The sequence below is a fragment of the Amaranthus tricolor genome, chromosome 4 (assembly GCF_026212465.1).
Source record: "Amaranthus tricolor cultivar Red isolate AtriRed21 chromosome 4, ASM2621246v1, whole genome shotgun sequence".
NCBI classification, from domain to species: Eukaryota; Viridiplantae; Streptophyta; class Magnoliopsida; order Caryophyllales; family Amaranthaceae; genus Amaranthus; species Amaranthus tricolor.
This window is the reverse complement of record NC_080050.1, coordinates 16,096,678-16,103,573: the sequence shown is the minus strand read 5'-3', so window position 1 is coordinate 16,103,573 and position 6,896 is coordinate 16,096,678. Positions and strand designations below refer to the sequence as shown.

The following is a 6,896-nucleotide window of genomic DNA, read 5'->3' as shown; positions in this document are numbered from 1 at the left end:
ACAAGGAACCTTTAAGGCACCTAGTTTACTAACGGTACTTAGTCAATAATCTGATTTCAGTTAAACTTACAACTTAAATCCTTTTTTTACTGATAATCCTTAAATTATCAGTTCATTTCCTAATGACTTCTATAAGTTTTTCCGAACTTTAACTTCTCTAAGCTAAACTAGTTCTCCAAGTTTCCTAATATTTTAGACAAGCGTCTGAAGCCTTGGCTCTGATACCATTGTAACCGACTCGAATTATGAAAGCAAACACTAACTGGAATTTAGTATTAATCAAGTGGAAGCTTAATTTTGCCAACACAATTAAGGGGTTAGTTAAACCAATGCAATATAACAGAAGTCTTAACTGTCCAAAATAAAGGAAAATTACAACCAAATCAAAATAAGTCCAAAGTTTAAATTACATCCTTAAAATAGTCCAAACCTAAACAACTAAACTAATAGTCTCTCAAATACAATAAAGAGATCTAAATAAAAGGGGAGTCATACTCCAACTCGGGTTCATCTTCCGCTCGCATATCCATTCTCCGTCGAGGTGACATATGAGTTTACTCTAAAAACAAAACCATTGGAAAAACATACAAAACATAGTATCAGAAAAAACGCTAAGTATAAACACACTAGTGTTCGTAAAACAAGTTATGAAAACCTTTTTATTTGACTAAATTCATGTTCAAATATGCTTTTTCATCTGAAAATCTTATTATCATTCAAACCTAGTTCAATGTGTCTATAGTCATTTCAAATTCTCATTTTTCATCATAAATCATAAGATCACAATGAATCCAAATCAATTTAAAACTCATATCATAAGTTTGCATGGGTACTCTGTGAGTCATCTTGTGACTTGTTTGATAGTCAGTCTACCGTCCGCGACATGTCCGGCAAGTGTAACAAAATGGTATTGTGAACAATACGCGCTCCGCATTTGTGAGCCGTTTAATCATGCACACAACATTTGCTGTGGCATATGTAGCCGCCATTTAGGCTAAAACATTTTTGTATGCAATATATATATCTTGTAACTTCAATAGCATTTGAAAGTCAAAAATATCAACTTTTTCCATATGATAAACACCTTTTATTTTCAACATAGCAAAACATACTTTATTTGTGACTTAGCAAAATCAAATCATAATATTTCTCACATGGGTAAAACATGCTTAGCATACTCATATCATCAAACATAACCTTCGTATTATATTGGGGCATCACTAGCATGTATGGAAATGCATCGTAACAAAAAGTGATTAAAGTTTAATACGATTTTTCAAGCAAACCACTGAAATGTTTCGTTTCAATCCTTCTTAAAGTTAACATAACTTAAAAGAGTTTTGAAATTCATTCAAAACAACTAGAATATAATTCATAAGTCTATAAAATCATTATGACAGAAGATTTCACAAAACACTATTTTCTTAAATACGAGATAATTTTGCAAGTAATAAAATCGATAATTGATTTACAAAATACATATCAATTCTCCAACAAGGCCCAAATTAATGAAGTCATTGTAATACCTTATTTAAAATGAATTTAAGGTTGTCCCATCAGGTTATAATTGGTTATGTGAATTTATAACGATCTTACGATTATTTTCGATGATTTAGGTATTTACCGTTATTTAAATGATGTCTTAAATCCGTAAAATTTATAAACCATCCATATTAAACTTATTTTATATTATGAGGCAGTAGGTTATCAATATAACTATAAATTTTTTATATAGGTCTATTTTACCCAAAGTTAATTAACGATATTACACCTTTTATTAAATAAACATTTTCTATTAATTTGATAAATTAGTAAATAATTAATAATTAGCTTAATAAAATTATACCAAAGTTCTAGAAGTCATATGACATGTTTAATAACCGAGTAAAAATTACTCAAAAATCATGAAAAATTCCAAACTAAATATATTCTGGCCAAATCTTGTTAGAGACATTATAATATGGTTTTATTAATTAGTTTTGATGATCAAGAGTTTATCTAATACCATGTTTTATAATAAGAGTATTTAACACCTTAAAATCCATTAAATATCAATTTAATGAATAATTTCAACAAAAAGTATCCAAGAGATTTTCTTAACATATAGCTACTGGAAATTTCTTTTAAAATAAATTTCAAATATTTTCAAAATTCATATAATCATTTCCATCACAATAACTTTCACAAAATAGTGTTAAATATGCCTTTAAACATACAACAATTTATAAAATCAATATGCATGATACCCACAATAATAATAAATGTAATAAATTATTCCACACTCAAAATCATCATTTTTGCATCATTTTTCCAGATTTAAGAACTCCTCTTTAGGAATTTTAGTTTTAAAAACAATTTTATACACAAACTTTTCCAACTTGTTCTTAAATCCTTTAAAAATCACCTCATGTGACATACCTCGACTTCAAGCCTTTTTAATTATTCCGTAAGCTCTCACGTAAGCTCCTACGCGTTCTTAGAAGTGGTTCCAACTTCGGATCTTTGCCCTTCAAGTCCCAATTTCAAAATCTTCAACTAAACATATTGCATTGATTCAAAAATCAATAAAAATTTTGGATTTCTAACATGCACTTAACTTTCCTTAATATGAGTTATTAAACTAATTCTTGTGATAATTTTAACATATTTGGAGTATACTATTATGTTGAGAAATATACTTAATTAAGTCCCATAATTTTACTTAAATCCTTAAAGTAAGAAAATTTATAAGTTTGCGGAAATACATTTTCTTAGTTTCCAACTTTTATAGATTTATACAAGTGATGATTTTTCCTCTTTTTAGTCACAAAATATATCTTTATAACATACTTGATTTATGAGAAAGATTTCATACAAAAATCATTTTTATATGTACTTGTTCTAGTATAAGTTGTAAAAACAAAGTTTGTAAACTTGAATTTATAATACCTTGTAAGAATTCTCCAAAGTGATATGGATGGAGTATAATAAAATGAATAATGTTTTTATGAAGTTTTTATTTTCATAAACTTCATATAAATAGTCTTTTCATAAGTGTTTTTGTAAGGAAATAAAAGTGTTTTTGTTGGAGGTAATTAGAGATGGTCTTGTATGTGTTTATATGAATACCTTGAGGAGTATTTAATAATTTTATTAATTTGGACAACAACTATTATGCTCTCAAATGGGTGTTTATCAAGTGGTTTTAGTGAGATTTTGAAACAGAAAACATATAAGACTTGTAGAGGTATTTGAGGTAAGTTGTTTGAATGAGTTTGTGAGTGTATTAAGTGACAATTTATGAGTGAAATGAAGATGATGGAGTGATTGATTTTCTACAAAATAAATCATATTCTTTGGCTCTTGTATTTGGTCTTTGCATGCATGTAATGATGTCCAACATTGACAAGAGGATGTCTTGGATAGAACATTTAGCTTATGTGTGTAAGTGAATAAAAAGCATGCAATGGAGGAAAATGAGGTACCTATAGCTGGTTGGTTTTAGTTGTTGGGAGGTGATCTTTGTCCTCAAATTGATTTATTTATTCTATTATAGTGTAGGAAAAGTTTATCTAAGATAGTTTAAGGTTTGGGTAAAAATTATTATACATGTAACAAGTTATGTAACATAAACTTCATGTTTAAAAATCACTTGTATATGTTTATGATATATTTAATTTATTGTCAACATGGGTAAATAACGTTTTCAAATAAGTATTATAATTATCCAAAAACATTATAGGTAGTTACTCAACTTTATGTTTTACCACCAAAGTTTACGTTACTTCTTACACTTCATAACTACGTTACGAGTTGACAAGTTTCTATCATCGTAGAAATTTTTCAAATTACTACCATCACTAATTAAATTTTAATTAGTAATGAACAAATATATAAAAAAATTTAGGCGCTAAAAACGACTAATAAAATATTATTAATAATACGACTGTTTCAGGAGGTTTAGCTATTAATAGCTTACTCCCCGTCTATGGGTTATTTTACAACCCGTAGGATTAAATGCCTTTTATTAATGTACTTTAAGACAGCTTAGAAGATATCTTTATCTTCTCTCACCACGTTCTTTCCTTTAAAGAATGTCTTACATGTTCCCTTAATAAAAGTACAAATTTCAATTTCACAATACAAAAAACAAATTGAATACTTTAACAAACATTCAAAGCTTAGGCGTAATTATAATCAAACGTTTTAACTCTTTTTAACTCTAAAATCTATTACAAATGAAAGAGTTAGATGAACTAAGTTTTACAACACTTTATGAATACTAGATCTTAATACAAGAGAGAAAATTAGGAGAAGTGTTGCAGTCTTAATTCTTGAATGAAGCCTCATATATATGTGTGTCACGCCTCAACATAATCTTGAAAAACAAGGAAGCTTCATCCTATAATCTCGTTAGTCTTATTTTAATCTGGGTCAGTCTTCAAAAGCTTGAGCCTTAAGTAAAACTGACGCTTCATTTGAAACTTTTTTCAAACACGTTTTTGGATACTATTTTTAGCTATTTCATATCTTTGATAAGCCGCCACGTTAATGCTCATTTAAAGTATTTAAAATCTAATAATTTAAATAATAAAACCGTGTAAATATAATTTAAATTAAATTCCTATATTTTAGCTTAATTTAAATCCTCTTTCCTATTTTTAGTTAAGATTCAAAATATCTCCATACTTCTAGAAAAATCTAATCATATGAAATAAACAAGTTCAATTGCTATTAGCATAAACATAAAACAATTAACAAATATTCAAAACCAAAAATTAATCCCAAATTAACACAAAATACAAAAATTAAAAACTTGTTTGAATTGCAGCCAGATACATACCGTCACTATTATAATCATCCATTAAAGAGAAGGAAGACTCCAAAGCATTTTCAAATCTCAAATTTCCGAAATGAGGAATCAACATAATCTAAATTTCATCCTTTTCCCAATTGCAACTAGAAACTAAAAGTGGTCTTATGAAGAACAATTGTTGTTTAAGAAAAAAGAACCCTGACAATTAAAGAGCAGAGGAATCACAAGAAAGGAGGAAGAAAACTTACACAATGGTGATTAAGGACGATTCTGTTACATTTTTGTTCAATTGTTTGATTTGGCTGGAAATGAGAAAACTACGATGTGAGGAATGTAATTAGCTGAGCATGAAATTTTGAAGGAAATAGCAGCAAGAAATGAATTGAAGTTTTTAGGAGAAAGCGTCAATGAATTGAACCCTAAATTGCTGCCATCTACTGATTCAGTTACCTTCAAACATGAACCCTAATTCACGAAAATGAATATTAGACAACACCAAAGTAGAAATTGATAAATTAAAATTGATACCTTATGTATGAAGTATATTGATACCTTTACTTGATCTAATATGAGTTGTCCACTCCTCAATAACCTGCAAAGATGAACCAAGATGATAAAAACAGAACTCATTTATGTTTACTGCAAATACCTATACGGACATGAAACACAATACAATGTCGAGTAAACTAATGTAATGTGGCAAGGACAAGCATTACAATCCCTCATAACTTGAGAGTTACAACGGAAGCCTGTCATTTGCCTCTTAATTGATATAGGTTGCTTGCTGGCAAGTGGTGTAATTACTCCAAACATCACTCGGAAAAAATACAACCTTACAAGCGTCCCCAAAAAGGGAAGAAGAACATACATTGACACAACTATATAATCCATGAAACTAGTAGAATAAATAACTTGGTTGTATATGATGCATCATAGCAAGGATACTTGATTTAGGAAAAATGTAAATAAAAAGAACAATAGTATGATCAGGATGGCAAGAAACAACATATAACTTATAAGCAATAATCTTTGGGGCATTTTATCAAACACTTCGTGGGCATATAACTTAAACCAACACATAGAATCATATATACTTTTCAATTTAAACCAAAAATTCTACATTTCAATGCAAGCGATCCTGATAAACAAACGAATGAGAACGAATGAATGAATGAACAAACAAGCAAGAATGAACCTAATTAAATTGGCTAATCGAAATGAACCAACAACAAATGGCAGCAATCAACACCATACCGTGGCTGATCGAAATGGCAAGAACGAACCAAGCACGAACCAGCAGCTTTGAACGAACCAAGAAGGCGCTGAACGAACAAGCTGCTTTGAACGAACCAGCAGCAATCAAATCTGTGCAGATTTGATTAAAATGTCAAGACTGAAGAGCGAACCAACAGATTTGATTAAAATGTCAAGACTGAAGAGCGAACCTGCAGATTTCTGTGGCAGACTGAAGATCTCTATAACCAAGAACGAACCAGATTGTATCGAGTATTTTGATTAAGCACCAAGATCTCTATAACCAGCGGATTTGATTAAGCAAGCAAGAAGGCGCTGATCGAAATGGCAGCAAGCAACAAGGCGCTGAATGAAATTTCATTTCAATGACAATGGCGCCTAAACCTAAATTATTTCAGTGGCCGAAAAAAAACGGATTTTGTTAAAAAAATGGTAGAATATAAAAAGAAAAGTAGTATAAAGGATCGAAAAACTTATATATCTGTCTCTTTTTTTTGTACTTAGTAATACAAGATGATGCACATATATATAGTGCAAGATACAAGTAAAAGTATAAGTAAGTTACTATTAAAGAAGATAGGATTATACAACTCAATGCATTCAAATGAGTTGTCAAATCAATTGTAATACTCCCCATGAATGCATTACATATATGTGGGAATTTTATTATGACATTCATAGTCCTAAAACTGCCTTATTAAATAAATAAAGTGAGCATATATTCTCCCCCTGAAGCTAACATATGTCTTTAAATCGGCACATCCCAATCTTGCGTATCAAATACTCGAATTGCTTTGACGGAAGTGACTTTGTGAATAAATAAGCGGGGTTTTCACAAGATTGAATT

General features: G+C 29.6%; 1 long non-coding RNA gene across 3 annotated transcripts; it reads right to left on the bottom strand.

Moving 5' to 3' along the window:
* Positions 1 to 306: 306 nt before the first annotated feature.
* On the bottom strand, positions 307 to 6,543 carry LOC130811493 (uncharacterized). Of its 3 annotated transcripts, XR_009041176.1 has the most exons (5): positions 6,241 to 6,543; positions 6,050 to 6,160; positions 5,044 to 5,387; positions 2,419 to 2,507; positions 307 to 559 (listed from the first exon to the last, which is right to left on the bottom strand). It is a non-coding gene; the product is annotated as an uncharacterized LOC130811493 (long non-coding RNA). The 3 variants fall into 3 exon arrangements; XR_009041175.1 differs by lacking the exons at positions 307 to 559; positions 2,419 to 2,507 and having other exon boundaries at positions 2,547 to 5,260; positions 5,348 to 5,387; positions 6,241 to 6,530; XR_009041174.1 differs by lacking the exons at positions 307 to 559; positions 2,419 to 2,507 and having other exon boundaries at positions 2,548 to 5,387; positions 6,241 to 6,526.
* Between the last annotated feature and the right edge of the window lie 353 nt (positions 6,544 to 6,896).